At 52.9% G+C, this 17897-nt stretch overlaps 1 protein-coding gene across 11 annotated transcripts in view; it reads right to left on the bottom strand.

Moving 5' to 3' along the window:
* PLEKHA6 (pleckstrin homology domain containing A6) overlaps positions 1–17897 on the bottom strand; it is a 135842-nt gene that overhangs the window by 88005 nt on the left and 29940 nt on the right. The window contains exon 1 of one of the 11 annotated variants that reach the window (XM_073217094.1): positions 3240–3298. The exons of the other annotated variants lie outside the window; for them this stretch is intronic. The gene's annotated coding sequence lies outside the window, so the exon portion shown is untranslated. Of the gene's footprint in view, positions 1–3239; positions 3299–17897 lie in introns of those variants that run through there. 11 annotated transcript variants of the gene reach the window in all.

Raw genomic sequence — 17897 nt, 5'->3', positions numbered from 1 at the left:
CCTGCCTCCCCCTTCCCATCTGGAACGGTGCCGCCCTCCTATTTACCCTCAGCCCCATTCCCTTCTGCATCTCTCAGGGCCTACAAATGGTGTCTTACGGTCTATTTGCCCAGCATGGGGAGAGTGACAGGAACTAGCCAGAGATAAGCGGCTAATACAGAGCAAACAGGCTTGGTGCCTACCAGCCGCCCCCACCCCCCGGAGCCCTGGAGTGCTGGCCTGGAGTCTCTGGCCCACTTGGGCTGAGGGAAGCACTGGGAGCCTGTGGCTGATTGGCACCTCACAACTAGGCTTCCTCCTCTGTCCCAACAGGTTGTTGTGCCTAATTGTCTAACTGCAGATTTCCATCTCTGATCTGCATGGGCCGATGGGCAAGCGGCTGTGCCAGGCCCCAGGGGACCGCAGGCTCCTGGGGCGGAGGCGCATCCACCTCGTTCTCTAGACCTGAGGTCTCAGGGGGCCTCCTCAAGGACAAGAGACAGCCCAGGCCTCCAAAAGGGAAAAACACAAGAGTAAGTCTAAGCCAAACCCCACACCCCTCCCCACGTGCTCCCGTTCCCAAGGGAAGGACAGAGCAGGCAGCAGAGAGCCGGGGTGGCTGGGCCGCCTTTCCCATTTTAGGCACATCCTCTGACTCTGGGTTTCTGAGAGCAAGTTCCGCGAATGTTCCAGATACAATCCATCATCCTTAAAACAGGCTGGAGCCCTGGCCACTTTGAGGTGACTCTGGCTAAGGTGAAAAGGAAAGAAACTGCTGTTAAATGCTGAATGGGCTCCTCATCGGTGGGTTCTGGAACATGGAGTATACGATCTGACATCTGTGACACATGGCCAACTCGTCATTGTCTGCTGCTGCCCTGTCCTTGTGTAATGTCTGCAGAGTCCGGCAGGACCCTGCAAGGTTGGTGGAGACACCGATGCACAAAGAAGTTGGCTAGGCAACTAGAAAGCGGTGGATCAAAATCCACACTCAAGCAAGCTGAACTCAATGCTTCCCTCTTGGCCTCTCGTGTGTGTGTGTGTGTATGTGTAGGTGTGTTTACAAACTATAAACTATTACACTAATAAAAAAAAGTTATTATCAGTCCACTGATAGTAGTATGAGCCAGGGGTGAGTATAGGGAATAGTCAGGGAAGATTTGTGTCTGATCATTAATCTGGCTAAATATGGCTGAACTGTACTTCACAGCTAACAGAGGTCATTTGGAGTTATCGTCAGTCTCTGACTCCCTCCATCAGCACAAAGACTTGAAATCTGACTGGACAGGGATGCAAAGGATTCTTTCCAGGACTCCCCACCTGGAATTTATGGGATGCCTGCCTGACTAAACCACACAGAGGCCAGACCGGGTGGGAGTGGGCCACCCCATCGCCTCCAGAGCAGCATCGCCCGGAGAAGGAGGCCTCTTTCCAAAGTCAGAGATCACTTACCGTGGGAGGAAAGAAGCGACTTCTAATCAGAGAGAGTCATTAATGTGCAATTAGCCTGTAATACATGAATGGATGGAGGCAGTGATCACCAAAGCTCCTAGCACCACAAAACAAGAGACAACCGGACATTGTGCGTCTCCTGATGGATGGTCGCACCACAAACAAGGGAGTCCTACACCCCCACTAAACAAATTAAAGGAACCTGAATTTGATTAGGTCTGAAATCTCACTACACATACGGGAAACACAGAGGCAGTGGAACATGTCAGATGACAAGATGAGGATGCGATCAGCCGAATCCAGAAGATGAAAAGCTCCATAGGACAAATGACCCAGTTTCTTCAGCAAAACATTGCAAGAGAGAAAGAGAAAGAGAAAGTCTATAGGTTCAGAATGACCAAAGATCTATAACTACCAGTCATGATGCACGAACTTATTTGGATCCAAATTAAAAAACAAAAGAGGGAAGAATGTCTATAATAATCAGAGAAATACAAATACTAACAGGGTATTTGATTACATTGAGGAATGGTTAGTTTTGTTTAGGTATGATAATGATATTTTGTTTTTGTTTTTAAGAGTCCCTGTCTTTACAGATGAAATGATAAACTGTTCAGGATTTACTTCAAAATAATCAGCAGGAAGAAAGGAGTAGGAATATAATCTAACCCGAGTGGCCCTGAGATGACTTCAAAATTATTGAAGCTTGGGTACATGGGGGTTTTACACTATTCTCTCTACTTTTGGATATGTTACATGCAATTTTCCACTATAAAAAAAAAATTTTTTTTTTAAATAAAAAGCAGACCTGAGATGCTCATCACTGTGGTGATAGAAGCACAGAGCAATAAACCACTCTGAGCTGGCCAGCCACTGGCTCTGGCCTCTGGGGCTCCTGCCCTTGAGAATATGATGGGAGAGCCCCCCAGCCTGCTTCCCTTTCCAGCACCAGCACTGCGACAAGTTACATGTCGCTTTCTACAGTTAGATCCCCTGGGGGCCTTTGACAGAGGTAGGAACATGATTACATAAGAGAAAGCAACCCTCCCAAGGCCCCACCACACGATGGTGGAGGAGCCACGTTCAGTCTTCAGAGGTGACATCCAGCACCCCCCTGCTCGCCAGACCACCCCAGATCAGAGCTTTCAGCTAACAGCTTCCCCGCTGCATCCAGTCTCTCACTACCCCGGGGTCTGGAAAAGAACTAGCAACCCAGCAAAACAGCTGTCACAGCGTCTGGGGCGTGGCCTTCTTGCCTTTCTGCCTCCATTAGATGCCAGAGTGGGGAAGGGGAAGGGGAGCAGGAAGAAGCCATGAGGAGCACAGGCCACAGGAGAGCCAAGCGCCGCAGCCCAGGGGCCCAGGCTGCAGCCAACCCCACCTTGGGCAAACAGCGGGCACCTCCCCAGGCTGGTCCTTCCCTAGCACTTCCTGGAGCTGCCGATCACAGAGCTCGTGGGACAGGAGAGAAGACAGAGGGAGGAAGGGGCAGATAAATCAGAAGGGGAAGGGAGAGAAGGCAGTGGGTGTTGGGAGAAGTCTTGGGGAAGGGAAGGCCTAGCAGGGGACCGAACCAGGCCTGGCACATTCCAGAGCTCAAATCTGCTGAGGAAATAACTGAGTAAAAGAGAGAAAGAGAAGAGAAAAGAAGAGAGTGACAGTAAGGTAAGGCGACAGAGACGGCGTGGGAAGGGGACAAGGGGCTCCCAGGAACAACTGCCTACTCCCGCTCCCGCAGCCCCACACTTCCAGGGGCGCCGGCGGCCATGCCCGGCCCAGTCTGATCAGAGGGAGTTCCCTGCTCTTACCAGCGCAGGAGGGTTGTGTGGGAGCCAGCTTGCAGACACACCTCATGGCCCAGAAGGACCTTTTCCTGCCTCCTAGCAGCTCGCTCCTGGAAGAGGGACAAGGGGACTGGTCCACCTGCCTCTGTGGGGCGGGGCACCAGGAGGGAGGCTCCGCCCCAGATCAAGGGGCCAATAACGGGAGCCACAAGGAGCCTGCTCGGAGCCCGCCCTTTCGGCACACACTGCTGAGGGGTCACAGGGTCAACTCTGTGTTCATCCAAGGTGCCTGTTCCATATTCATGCCCATGCTGGGCAGTCACAAGATGACCACTCTCCCCCTCCTCATGCTCACTGACCTTCAGGGACCACAGGCCCAGGGTTGCTTCAGAGTCAGCCCACGCCAGAGCCGGGGCAAGCAGGCATCATCGGTCCGCTCCCTCCAGGCACTGAGGAGTGGGCCAAGCCCCTTGCTGACAGCCAGGGACCTTGCCGCTGATCCCACGCAGCTCCAGTCCTGACACTCAAAGCCTGGCTCTGCCACTTGCTGGCTGCACGACCTACAGCAAGCCGCCGGACCCCTCCAAGCTCAGTTATAAAGTCGCCGCAGTCCCTCAGCCGGCACCTGCCAAGCGACGGTAGCGTGCAGAGGAGGAAAAGGGCTCTGGGCTCACAGAAGAAAGACGCCCTATAAACGCGAGGTATCACTGCCATAAAGAGTTCCTGCCACACCTAGGAAGGAGGAGGCGGGCTCCCGTCAGGCTCTGCAAGGCCACCTGGAGAAAGGATACGGCAAGCCACAAACCAAGCCAGAAAGCACAAGATCGCCAGGCGTCGGGCCCCCTGTGCAGACAGCCAGGGGCACCCGCAGCTCCGAGGGAAATGAGAGATGATGTCAAGGAAGAGCAGGGAGAAGGGGAGGAAGGGACAGGGCGGTGAGGTGCGCTCTGGCCCTAGGATTTGTACGTGTGGGTTTCTGGGATTTCTCTAACCGTGCAGGGCTTGGCCCCAAAGCAGGGAGGCTTGGAGGAGCAGGCAACTCACACTGGAGGGCTCCTGTGCCTCCAGCTCCCAGGGGGAAAGCTGGGGCTGCAGGGAAGTCCACGAGGGACTAGAGCTCAAACCAGGTCCACAGAGTTCCCTGCCTCTCCTACGTATAGCGATACTACTACTAATCTCCAACAATTGCATAACTTTTATTCACATTGACTATTGCTCACTGTAGCTTCACATAACCCAAAGGAGGGAAGCCTTGCGTCACTGTCCCCAGCCACCAGTCCCCAGCTGATTGGGCGGCAGGGCTCCCAGGACACAGTGGATGGGAGGTCATACATTTCAGGGAAGTGCCAATGCCTCTCCCCTCCCCGGGCAGCCCAGGGCCGGGCCCGAGGGGGTGGTGAAGAGCCCCCCTGGCCTGGTCCTCTGCAGGGGCCTCCTGGGCCCTGCTCTCCCACCACTCTGGGGACAGCTCCCTCTTCAGGCCACCGTGATCAAGAGTTAGCAACCCCCTCTGGGCTGGGCAAGTGTAGGGGCTGTGGGGGTCACAGGCAGACTGCTCTAGGGCCAGCCCGGGGTCTCGCTGGCAGTAAGTCCCCTTAAAATTTTAAGAAATGCCCACTCATCTTGCTCCTGATAGACAGTGACTTATTAATCAACTACTCGAAATCATGAGGTCCCTCCGAGGTTGTGAGTTCTGAGGAGGTCCAGCCTTGGGCCATTTCTCCCCAGGTCTTGAACACAAAAGGCCAAAGGTCATAGGATGCTGGCTGTGGCAGGGGTAGGGAAGGAAGAGAATCCTCTGCCTCCAGAACCTTCCCTGGGATGGGGTGGAGCCGGCAGTATGGACTAGACATGCGCCAGCCCAGGCGGCCAGAAAAGGCTCCCCTGAGGCAAACGCACTTCTGGGCAGGCGAACAAGACAAACAGCATAGCAAACCACCCCCATCTCGGAGAGAGGAGCCTGGCGGGGCGAGCAACCAGGCGGGTGGAGGCAAGGCCCCCTTTCATCCTGCTCAGTGGAATCCTAAATCTTTGTACTAAGAGAGGGAGTCACTCAAAGACCCTGACCGTCCACACAATTTCTCTAATTATCTATGAAATATAGTTGTGCTCCCAATAAGCTCACAGGACGAGGTCTCTGGGACCACTATGCAGAACAAGGTCTTGATGAGACCACCTACTAGGACGTGGACGGACCCTTTCCCACTGGACTCTCCTTCCCATGGCATTGGCCTCTCAAGGGTTAACCTACAGATGACCTGTCCCCCCGCCCCCACTCCCATCCAGGCCAGGAAGGCAGGATGGCTGGGGCAGCTGGGAGGGTGAGCATGTTTCACTTGGCCTCAGCCCAGCACGCTAGACAACTCCCCTCAACGTATAGACACCCAGGCTGGGCTCCTGGACCAAGTCCCTCCGTTCCCTCCTCACCAGAGTAAGGCTCCGGAGAAGGCCCCTGCTGGGGAGCGAGGCGGCAGGCAGAGGGAGGCTGTTCTGCAGAAGAAGGGTCTGAAGGAGGATCCCACCTCTCCAGTGTATCTTTGAAGCTGCAGCTGCGCCCTTCCCTGCTCTCTTCCAGAGCAGCTGGGATGGCAGCTCCAGGAAGACAATGCCAGGACAATGTTGCCAGTTTTGATGAGCAGAGACAAAAGTGGCATTGGGAGAAAGCTGACAGACAGGCATCATGCCATCCCCCTCCCCTCTTCCCTCTGGGCAGTAAGGGCTGAGCCCCCAGAGGGAACAGGAAGGCCAGCTGTCCTGAGACACGCAATGGTGACAGTGGTACCTATGTGATATGGCATATCTGTACCTTCTTTTCAGCCTCTACCCCAATCCCCTGTGGCCTCACTCAGCTGCTTTGATGGCCAGCAATTGTTAGGTCACCTTTAAAAGGTGCCTCTAAGGTGTCCTGGGGCAGAAGCCCCTACCTCTGGAGGCAGCCCAAAGTAAGCCTCTCTAGTGTCAAGAGGGGCCTTAGGGAGTCCCTGGGTCTGATGCCCCAGCTGGTCCCCTGGGCTACCCCCCTCCTGCCTCCACTCACCAACTCAACTTCATCCCAAGACTTTACCCTAAGTTTGAGCTCCCAGTCTCACCCCCTCAGCCCCTGAAATAGTACTCAGTGTGCCGCCAGAACCCTCCATCGCCCACCCATCTTCCCTGCTGCAATGTAGTCTTTGGACTGGAGATGAAACACCCTGAGACCCAGCACCCTGACTGAACCATGCCACCCCGACCCATCATCCTAGAGATGACAGAGTGCCTCTGAATTCTGTCTCCCTGCTCTCTTCTAATGGCAACCTGGCCACGCCACGGCCCACATGCTTTCAGTGTATCTCTGCTGCCTAAAGGATAGAGGTTAAGCTTCTCAGCACAAAATGCAAGGCCTTTCATAATCAGCCCCACTTATTTTGTCCAATATGATCCTCTACTACCACCCTACAATTAGAAGCATAGATTTCCCAGAAGCGTTACAAGTCATTTTTGCCTGAGGAATTCAGTGGAAGGGCAGGTCTCTTCTGGCTGAGGCCACCAGGCTAGACTCCATGTGAGTGTGAGTGAGTGTGTGTGTGTGTGTGTGTGTGTGTGCGTGCGCGTGTGTGTGTGTGGCCACCAGGCTAGACTCCATGTGAGGGTGTGTGTGTGTGTGTATGTGTGTGTGTGTGTGTGTGTGTGTGTGTCACCAGGCTAGACTCCATGTGAGGGTGTGTGTGTGTGTGTGTGTGTGTGTACTCAGAACCATGCACTGGATCAGCCTGAATGTGGCTCTGCCCTCTTCCTCCCTATTTCACCCCACCATGGGCTTGTAAGCATAAAAGACATAAATTTGCAATTACCCATGGACACAGGAAATGCTTTCTGCACTCGAAGATTTGTTAAACTCCAGGCATCCAGGAGCAGAATCAGACTGGAACAGAATCACAGAAGCTGGTGGCTGCCTGAGACAAGCCCCTGCTAGTGCTGGACCAGACTGACGAAGAGAGGGGGTCTGAGAGACCTTCTCCGCGGCTCCTGGCAGGGCGGTTTGCTGGGGGGAGGCCATTCTGGCTCCCCCGGGCCCTGCCCCTCTACCAAAGCACTAGCACTAGTGGGGAAGAAGACCTTGAAGGCAGGAGGAAAGAATTCTAAGAAACTCACGCCTTTCTGGGCTCCCAGACTTCTCATTTTGGACCTTTGGAGGGAAGGTTATAAGAATTAGAAAAAAAAAACCTAGCCTCCTCTGCCTTCTGTGATTCTGGCAACTCAGTGCTATATATCACTGGCCAGGCAGGGGAGTGGGAGATGGAACAGAGCTTGGAATGAAGGGACCAGAGACCGGCGCAGACTGGTGGACGCCTATACTAGCCAGCTCCTCCCCTCCAGGCAGCACCTCGAGCCAGAGAACGCCGAGGCCAGAGCCAAAGCTACTAGTAAGAGGGAAGGGGCATCAGGGGAGGAGAGTCATAAATTTTCGCTGTCCCCAGTTCTACCAAGAAACCTCCCTCCCAGCACTGCAGTCGCCTTGCTGGCCCATCAGAACGCACGCGGGGAAACATCCCCGCCACACAGGCGTCCTGAACGCGGTCCTTGTGTGGGAGCAGACAGACCAAAAGGTAGGCAGGAGCTGGGAGGTGAAGGGAGCAGGAGGAAGAAAAATAGAGAACTAATGAGCTTTTGTTGAATTAATTTCCAAAGAGCAAACAAAAGCAATTATGTGGGAGGGTAGACTCTCCAGGCTCAGCTGCTCTGGGGGAAGCTGCCTGGGTGCCCGGGGACCTGGCTGTCTGCACTGTGATCACAAAGGTGGGAGGCGGCTCACTGAGGGGAGTCCAGGGGAAATGACCCCCTGCGTGCTCCAGGGGGAGGCGGCAGTGATTAGGAAGCATGTGCCAGAGTAATTACATGTGTCTGTGAACAACACAGGCACCCAAAGACATTTGCAGAGCAGCTCCGTCAACTGCAGCAGGAGCTGCAGAGGGACCTGACTGCGCGGAGGGCTTGTCAAACGCTTCAGAAGAAAAGTCAGTCACGCAGGTGACAGGGAGCAAATGCCAGCTCTACATTTGGGCTGCTTTGCCTGTCTTATTTCTTTTCATCCAAACAACCTGACGAGGTAAGCGGTAATTGTCCATGGTTTCTGGATGAAGAAACTGAGGTTTCACAAGATTACGTGTACAAGAGAGAACACTTGCCTCAAGTTTCCAGAGACCTAGGTTTGAATCGTGGCTCTACAACATTCTAACCATGTGACCCAACCTCGTCACCTTGGACATATTAATTACCATCTCTTAACCTCAGCTGCGCCGATAAAAATACTACTACATACTTTCCAGGTTGTTATAAAAATTAAATGAGATCATTTAAGTAAAGTTCCTCACTGGAGCTGATGAGTGCACCTACTAAGTGTTCAACATACTAAGTTGTCCTCTTCCCTGCCCCAGCTTTCATTAAGGTAATTTTGCTCATTCATTCAACAGACAGAAGAGTATCCAATGTATGAAATAGGGGAAGGGAGCAGAATGCATGGAAGCCCTTTTACATGCCACGGACTTTCCTTGGTCTTTAGAGTCGGACGTGGATATTAACAAGAAGAACCAGACCGAGTACCTGCCTTTAAGCAGGGGTTTACAACCAGCCAGCCAAGCCCATAAATAACCAAATGCTGTAAAGTGTGATAAGGGCTATAGGAGGAGGGCGGACAGACACAGAGCCTTGGGAGTTTAGCAAGGGGAGGGAGGGGAGATGCAAGAAGGGAGATAAGACTGTGGGGCCACCAGGAAGCTTCTGAGAAGAAATCACAAGACTTCTGAGCTGAGGACAGGCAGGACTGGGAGTGGAAATGAAGGGGTGGGGTATGAGAGCAGCTTGCCCCCTCTAAGGCAGCTGCTGAGAGGGTCCATAGGTGCTCATCAATACAGGCTTCCCTCTTTGAGGGGGAGGATCAAAGCGGTGCGAAATCTCTGCCACCCCTCCCACTGAGAGATGGGATCTGTTCCCTCCCACCTTGCATCTCGGTGGGCCTGGGACTTGGTTTGAGAGCAGAATGCAGTAGAAGTGAGTCTGTATGACTTCTGGGGTGAGGGCCTAAAAAACCTTAGGGTTTCAACTTGGGTCTCCTGGAATACTCTCTCCTGGACAGGCCCTCTCAGAGCCATCTGCTGGGAGAGGCCCTGGCCACGTACAGAGGCCACTGTGCATGCTCAGGGTGACGCCCCTGCTGGAGCCCCCGATGACATCCATGTGAGGAGCCAGCCTGGCTGTCCGGCCATCAGATGACTGCAGGGGCTGGAGACCATCCGGCAAGTGCCCGGCAGGGCCCGGGCAACCCAGAGAACCCTGAGGGGTAACAATACAGTGTTGTTAGAAGCCACTGCACTTTGGGTGGCATACTATGATGCCGCAGATAAGCAGAGCGCAGTCTCCACTGCACTCACTGCTTGTTATAGGGGATTTGGAGCAAGGATCATCCTAGAAGTGGATCCTTCTAGAAAACCAGGTGAGAAGAGGAGCTGCGCACTGGGAGAGGGAGGGGGAGATCAGGCAAGCCTCCCAGGGGCCTCCAGCTGCCCGCCCCGCTCCGTTCCTCCCAACATGACGCCAGATCAATATAGCTCATGATTCAATTTACCCACTGGGAAATAACTGGGGGGAAAATCAGTAACATATAAAGATGTTTATAGCAGAGCTATTCATAACAGCAACAAACTGGAAACAACTCAAATTCCCAGTAATAAGAGAAAAGCAATACAGTAATGGAGTCACATGACAGAATTATTTATAGCTATTTAAAAAGACAAACTTAGGAACCATTGTCATACCTGGAAGTGTTTGTATAAACAAACGTGGAGCAAAAAAAAAAAAAAGGGCAGCACAGGACAATAGCTACAGGCTAATTAGAACTATGTAAAAACAGTCACAAAGATAAGGGCCCACAGAACAAGACTCATGGTTCAGGATTCACTCGTCCTTTTCTTAGGCACAGTTGACGAAGCACTGCTTTCTACAAGAGCACCGGTTCAACTCCCAGATCCTGTAAATGGGGTCATGACTGCACGGGAATGAGGAGGTAATATCTTGGACGAAGGGAACCTGCTCTCTGTCACCCAGGAAATGTGGGTAAAACCCCAGGCGGGGGCTGGGGGAGGTGGGCTGCATGACAAGGATGAGTGAGCAGGGCTGTGGCGTCGCCTCGGCAGGGTAGCTTCGTGTTAGGAAACAAACCCTCCGTGTTTGCTGACACAGTGAAAGGAGGACGACTCACACAAAAGCCACCCATTATCCCATAATTATTGTCTCTCTCGTGCCTGCAATTAACGGCTGTCTGAGAGGCGGCTGCCGGGGTAAATAAATGTTCGCCCGCATTAGAGTCAATCAGCCCGCTGAAGCGCCAATTAACAAGCCCACTGCAGAGACGCTCCTGGTACCCAGCAGCAACCGTGGGGAGGAAGGGCACAGGAAAGATAACCGATCTTGGACACACTCCTACCGCAGAAGCAGGGAAGGGCTGTTTAGAATGACGTGCTGAGCCCCAGGGTAAAAGCCAGTCTGACCCCCATGAGTCAAGCTGGGCAAGCAGGTGCTCTGACCCCCAAAGCCAAGTCAGAGGGGTCTGTCTCTGCATTCATGTGTCGGTCAGCAAGGCTCCTAGGAGCTGCCACGGCTCAAGCATGGAGCAACACCCTGCCTGTGGGAGACTGTGAAGGGAAGAGACGCAAGAGAAGAAAGCCTCGGAGGCGCGGACGGCGCCCCGAGATGGGGAGGCCAGAAACAGAAGGCAAAGAGAGGAATCAGGCAGGGAGCCACCCTGACTGACTTAGGCCGAAGCTGACAGACACTGGCCTTTGGCTATTTTTCTTAAGCAGCAAGCTCAGAAACAGGAAAACAGCTAAAGTCAGAGAAGATTCTTTTGTCCAGAGAAGAGCAGGTGGCCCATAGGAGGCATCCCAAGCCTGCAATTAATACCGGAGATCTGGGAAGACAAGAGTGCCCTGCCATCCTCCACGGCACACCCACAGCCTGGCCATGTGCTACGCCAGCCAGCCAGGCCCTCTCTCCTGCCACGGACCTCAGCCTGCTGAGCTCAGGCTACCAGAGGCCCCAGAAGATGCCTACCAGGCTGACAGGGAGCATCTGAGATCAGAGAGGGAGATCATGCATATTAGCGATGATCTGGCCCATGGTTCTCAATCCTGGCTTCACACTGGAATGACCCCAAAACAAAAGGCTTTGCAAAAATACTAATGCCTGAGTACCACCACGGACCAGCTAAATCAGGATCTCAGTGGGGAGGGGCGGGCTTGCCTAGGCACATTTCTTTAAGGTACCCCAGGGGATGCTGATGACGACTCCCATTTCCTCCATCACAGATGAGGAGGCAGGTGTCTGAGGCAGTAATACCTTGCGCCAAAGGTGACAGGCAGCAGCAGGAGAAGCTAGAGCGGGAACCAGCGCCTGATGCAGCTCTGGCACTCCGTAAGGCCAGGTCCTGGCCGCCTGAGCCTCCGCAGTGGTCTGCTGGCAATCCTGCTGGGCTCCACTATCTCATCCATGATTTGCATAAATGCTCAGAGGGCAAGGCTACCAGATTTGCTACTGACAAAGCCAGGAGGGACGGCTGATGCTCTCATGGCAGAATCAGGATTCCATATACTGAAACAGTCACCAGACATTAACAAAATGAAATATATCGGAGATGTAAAACCCTACATGTAACATTTAAAATAGTCTAATTGTACATACAGTCCAAAGGTTGGTAATATGCTAAGAGCATGCTACTAATAAAAAGGGAGAATGCAAATACAAACTACATATTTTTTAATAATTTTATTGTATAAGAACCTTACTATTGGCATTCCAAGAGGCAAACAGGGAATGTGGACAGTCTGTGATCGAATATCCTGGAAATAGTTTTATGTCTATCCCCAGGAGCCTGGTCAGCAGAACTGATTTTAAGATCTTGGGAGACAGGATTCTTCCCCTCTCGCCTTTATTCCTACCCAAAATTGAATAATGAAGAGCAGTCTTCTCAAATTTTAATGTCCATATGACTCACCTGGGGGTGTTTCTTGTTAAAACACATCTGATTCAGTAGGTGGGGTGTGAAGCCAGAGACACTGCATTTCTAATAAGCTCTCGGGTAATGTAGATGCAGCTGGCCCACAGAAAGCACGCGTTCAGAGGGTCTCCAAGGTCTACCTAGAAAGCAGGCACTCTGCATATCCCTGGGGCACCTGTGTCCCTTCCTCTACAGCCCAGGAACTGCCAGAAGTGGAGGTGAGGAAGGTCCAAACAGTACACGCTAACTCACTTGATAAGCAAGTGGGTCCGATGAGCAGAGAAAGGTAAAACAGGCCCACCGTAAGAGACAAGATGCACAGGGAGGGGGGTTTTATCTCCAGCCAGTGTGGCTCAAGAGATTTTCCAGAGAGAACCCCAGATGCAGGATGGCATTATAAAAAGCACCCAGCTACATCAATGCGAGTTCGTGTGTGTGCAACCAATGCGAAGGGATGCTCCAGGCCCCCCTTGACACTGACCTTCCCTCTAACTCAGATCATCTCTCTTACGTAGGGGAGGGGTGAGCTAAATCTAACAGCTGTCCCTGGGAAAATAACCTGAGGATTTCAGTACAGCTCGATTTAAACACCAGTGATTTGCAAACTTAGTCTGACAGAATGGAACTAGATTGTCAAGCAGAGGGTATCAGAGTCCCACCGACTGGACCCCATCTGGCACACTGTGTCCAGTTCTAGACAGCTTATTTTAAGAGAGGATGAGAATTGCCACGTGTTGAGTGGCCCTGAACTGCCGAGCACTGTTCTGAGCTTTTTACGTGTGTTAATTCGCTTACACTCTCAATAATTTTACCAGGTAAGTATCATCATGACTCACATTTTATAGATGGGGACACAGCCTCAGAGAGGTTAAGGACTATCACTGCTGACGAGTGTGAAGCCAGGCGCAAACCTAGGCAGACGGGTCCCAGAGCCTGTATTTTTCCCACTGTGTCATATTGTCACTCAATTGTCATATTGTCTGACTCTTGAAGCAACAACAAACAAGTAGGTCCGGGAAAGTATGGCCAGGATGTCAAACTGGGACCAAAAGGTGGATAGAAGCAGAAAAGCTCACGGTCAACCTTAAGGAAGGATGTGACGTGGAGCTGTCCAACAATGGGAAAAAACTGCTCACAGAGCAACAGCCCCGGTTACGGGGGATTCGGGTGCCGGGAGATCACATGTCTGGCACATTGGCAAAGGTGACTGGTACTTGGGAAGAGGCTTAAGCCACATGAAAGGTTGCTTCCAAGGCTGAGACTCAAGGTCCCTCTCCTGTCTTGGTCTCTCCATCTGGCAAAAAAGACTGTGACACCTGAGCACATGTTTATCAGGCACTACATTTAGCCCGGACTTGCCCACTGCTCCTGGTGTGTGTGATGGACGGAAAGTGACAGCAATGATCAGACTACAACTTGCCCGGGATGGCTAATAAATTGAGCCAAAGGGAGGATTGTGGGAAATATGCAAATGAACTCCTGCTGACACCTCCTTCCTCTGACCTGTTATGTCATGAGGTTCTTGTGGGAGTAATTAACTCCTGGAAGCTGGTTGAAAATAGCTTGCTCCTTCTCAAAGGAATATTAAATATACACAGAAGCATGATAAAAAATACGAACGAGGTTTGGTGTTTCCTACCCAGATTACACCATGGCCAGCACCTTATCTACATGGCATCTGAGTACCCAAACTGTGTGACAAAGCCACACATCCAAAGAGTAAGGCCGAGAAGAAAGGACAAGATAGCATCCAACTCCACCCTGCAAATCCTTCAGCCAATGACTGGGAGATAGTGATCCTGACTTTGAGCCAGAGGTGGAGAAATAATCTGAAATCTCAGCCCACAAGAGGATTTGGGCGGAGAGCAGCTTCCTAGCTCACCCTCTTGCATGTTGCCCCATCTCCAAGCATAACACCCAGAGAGGGCGGAGGAAGGTATGCATCGAGCACCAGCTATTTCAAGGCTTTATGCTAATTACTGTGGGGAGATGAAAATTTATGAGAGAGAAGGACATATGTGAATGGAAATATTTCAAACTATTTCTAACTGGCTGTTCCAGACAATAAAAGGACATGTATAAAAAGATAACCAGTTACATGTTGATGACATGTTCCTGGTTCCCCTAACGGCAGATCGGGAAGATGCTGGGCCTGATCGGGATGCTTTCCGTAGGCAGTAAAGTCTGTGCTGGGGTCTGGGCCCTGAGTCGCACGCACCCCCTGACCCACTCTTCCTCCAGAGGAGCCGACCTGTCCAAAGGTGAGCGAGCCGGGGCCCCACCCTGCTGACCCAGGCGGCCTTCCCCAGACCGCGGCCTCACCCCCCAAGCTCCCCCCACCCCCACCCCCATGAGGAACACTCTCCATCCCAGCCGCGCTGGGCTCCCAGAGGTCTTGGTGTCACCCTCTTGGTCCTGCGATCTGCCCCCCAAAGCCAGTCTGCTGGACCTCGTCTTCACCCCCCTCTGAACCACGTGCGCGCTGCCTTGGGCACAGCCTTGCCCCTGGCTGGTGGAGGAGCTGGTCTGCCGCGTCCTCATGGGGCTCTCCGACCTCAATTGCTGTCACTGCCCCCTGTGGCAGGTGCCCCACGCAAGCCACTGGAGAAAGCCCTCCTTTCTCTGCTGAAGCACTCGGCCCTAATGAGGGACTGGAGGCACTTGGGACCATCAGTGTACCTAACTTGCCCCGTCACTGTCCACACTCACAGCTACGAGGACATGCGCGTGCACACACACACACTGACCACAGTAATAGTGATAGCAGAGAGGAGAAATCGAAGAGAGCACAGGGAAAAGGAGAGAGTGAGTTAGGCTGCACCAGAGGGTTAAGTGGGTTTAAATGAGGACATTGGGTTTCTAGATGCAGAAAAGGCCCGCATACAAAGGAGGGTTAGATGAGCCCCCTCCTCCAGGAGGTCCTGTGTGGCAGGAGGGAGCTGTATGGACGGCACTGGATGTGGTCTTTGACTCTCCCTCCAGCCCCACTCCGCCTTTGCAACTTTGTGACTTCTCGCATGGTTTGCGGGGGAGCCCCCTTGATCAGACCAAGGGCGGCTGATGGGCCCTCCCCACATGCACGTGAGCCTGCAAGTCACACATGCACACACTCTCCCTTCCCCGGGGGGTAGCACCCACCACCTGCCTCTCCCAGGATGGGGGTCTGGGCACCTGGGGAGAGGAGGCCAGCTGGGCAGCCCTGGGCTACCACACATGAGCCGTGACTACTGGGGCTATCTCAACAAAGGGGTGCCACATCCTCCTCCTCCTCCCCTCACCCCCATTTCCATGCTCTCACTGGTTGATAGGCCTATATTCAAACTCAGGTCACAGGGGTAGGGAGCAGGTTTGGGCAGGAAACATGGAAATGTGTGTAAATTTTACTTGATTCCTCCCCCACCTCTCAATGTGTTCTTGAGTAAGTGGCCCATCATCTCAAAAATATACATTCTTTATAGGTGAAAACAGGTCATCAAAAGTCAGCCCAGACAAGCTGGAGGGAGCACAGGATACACTATATTGGTTACATGCAGAATACAGGGTGCAGAGATCAGGGGTCTCCCGGGGAAAACACTCCTGCAACTTCACAGAGCGGATGTGCTCAGCTGCAGGCACCATATCCCTGTAGGCTCCTGGTACCGTTTCTCCCTATTGGAAACCCACCTCCCCAGCCACAGACAGAAGCACACACCCCATTCGAGTTCCAGCAGAATTCCTTGTCACACAGCTGCCACCCTGGCCTGACCTGGTACAAAGACTCCAAGAACCTGAAATCTGGAACCTGGACAAAACAGTGCAGATTGCTGTTATTTCCAGGTGGAAAGTGTTAACGCTAAAGTCAGTGGGTGCTGACTAATTAACAGTAAGTCCAGAGAGACCAGGATACAGCTGGGCTTTAAGCACCCCCGTCCCGTCTCCTCCTGGGGCCACAGGCCCCACCGTGTTGCTCCCCCACCCTCCCTCAGCACACGGCAGGTCAGGCAGCTTTTCGTGCCCTTGGCCAGTATACGAGTAAAAAAGGGAATACACCCAAACGGAACAGAAATGCCTCTGGGTCTCTCCAACCTTCTGTTTGCAAGGGCAAAGTCCGCAGTGCGAAGGGAGGCGCCCGTCTGTGGAGTCACCCCCTCCCTCAGAGCGCAAACAGGAAAACCAGGTCCTGAGGCTGGAAAAGAGGCTGAGTTCTCAACAGCGTGGTCGAAAATGGAACCGCCAAGCAGTGTGAATTCCTTCACACGCTCCTAATTCCTGTTCCAGGACTTATCCTTCATTTATCACAATAAATATTTATAGGATTATCTTCCTCTGGGTCTCCCAGAGCCACGCATGCCCCTCCCCCAGCCACTCCTGACCCCACCACCTGGTACTAAGCCCTCCCCCAGCTAAGCCTACACTTCAGTCAAGTCCACACTTAGCAGGCCTCCTGTGGACTATCATTTCCACTGTCTTAAGGGAGACAGACAATTAAAAACTCGTTTCTTGGGGCACTAGCTTAAGGCTTTCCTGTCTGAAAACTTCCCAGAAGCCTAAGGCCTTCAGGTGTGGCCCCAGGACCCTCTCCTCACAGTCACACTCAGCCTCCCTCAGCAACCAGAAAAGCTGGTTGGTTCAGAGGGTTAGCTTCTGTGCACCCCTCTCCTTTCTGGCTCACCCCCTCACAAACACTGGGGGACACCCAGACTGCTCCAGGCTCAGCCTCACCCTTCCCCAACTCTCCTCAGCACCCAAACTCTCGGACCCCTGTGACAACAGACAAGAGGCAGTGAGTTCTGGACTCAGCTCCAGGTCCCCAGTTTTGAGGTGGCCAGGACAGATCAATTTGGATCTTATGATCCTTTGTAAGAAGGATCCTTCAGTTCTCCTCACAGCAGGACTAAAACCAGGCAACAGATTGAGCGCACATAGCACGCGGCATGAACCCAAGAAACACTGGTCTCGGCTTGACCCTCGGCTCTACAGCCCTGGGGCTTGTGTGACTTCGGAGCCCCGGCCACCTCACAGTCCAGAATCGTGAGGATCCAACCAGATATCATTACATGTGAGAGGTGGGAAAAGCCTGAGGTCCGTGCACCCCTGGGGAGGCTGAACTGGTATTCTCTCCCAGTGCTTCTCACACTGAAGGCACTGCCCGTCCATGGGTGTGAAATCAAGTTGAAGGGTCAAGACAACATTTGAAAAAAAAACAGATTAGGCCAGATCCACTGGACTGTGAGGGGAAGCTAGCGTGCACCACGCGCAGGCAGGACACGGCCCGTTTGTTTGCTGGGATGTGATGAAGAATGCAGTCTACTGGTGACAGTAAAAAGTTTCAATTAGGTCTCCCTCTGAAAACTTTCTGGCAGACTTTCCCACCGGCAGGAACTTGCTTCCCGCCCTCAGCAGAGTGGATGGTAAATCTGCTGAGGGTGAGAGCTCTAGGTTCTCAAGAATTCCTGCCTTCCCACCTCATCTCCTGCCACAGGGCTAGGCTAAGACCAGGGTGAGCCTCGGGTCCAAGCTGCTCACAGGCTGTTGAGCATCCACTGAATGCAAAACCAGCCCGGGAGGCATGGAGGGAACTGCTGTTCACAGTGCCAGGTGGTCATGAACAGTGTCCCTGGAGGTCCACGTTAGCCCCTCCCTGTTACAGATGAGGAAACTGGAGCTCAAAGAGG

The sequence above is a fragment of the Manis javanica genome, chromosome 11 (genome assembly GCF_040802235.1).
Source record: "Manis javanica isolate MJ-LG chromosome 11, MJ_LKY, whole genome shotgun sequence".
NCBI lineage: Eukaryota > Metazoa > Chordata > Mammalia > Pholidota > Manidae > Manis > Manis javanica.
This window is presented reverse-complemented; position numbering and strand designations above follow the sequence as displayed.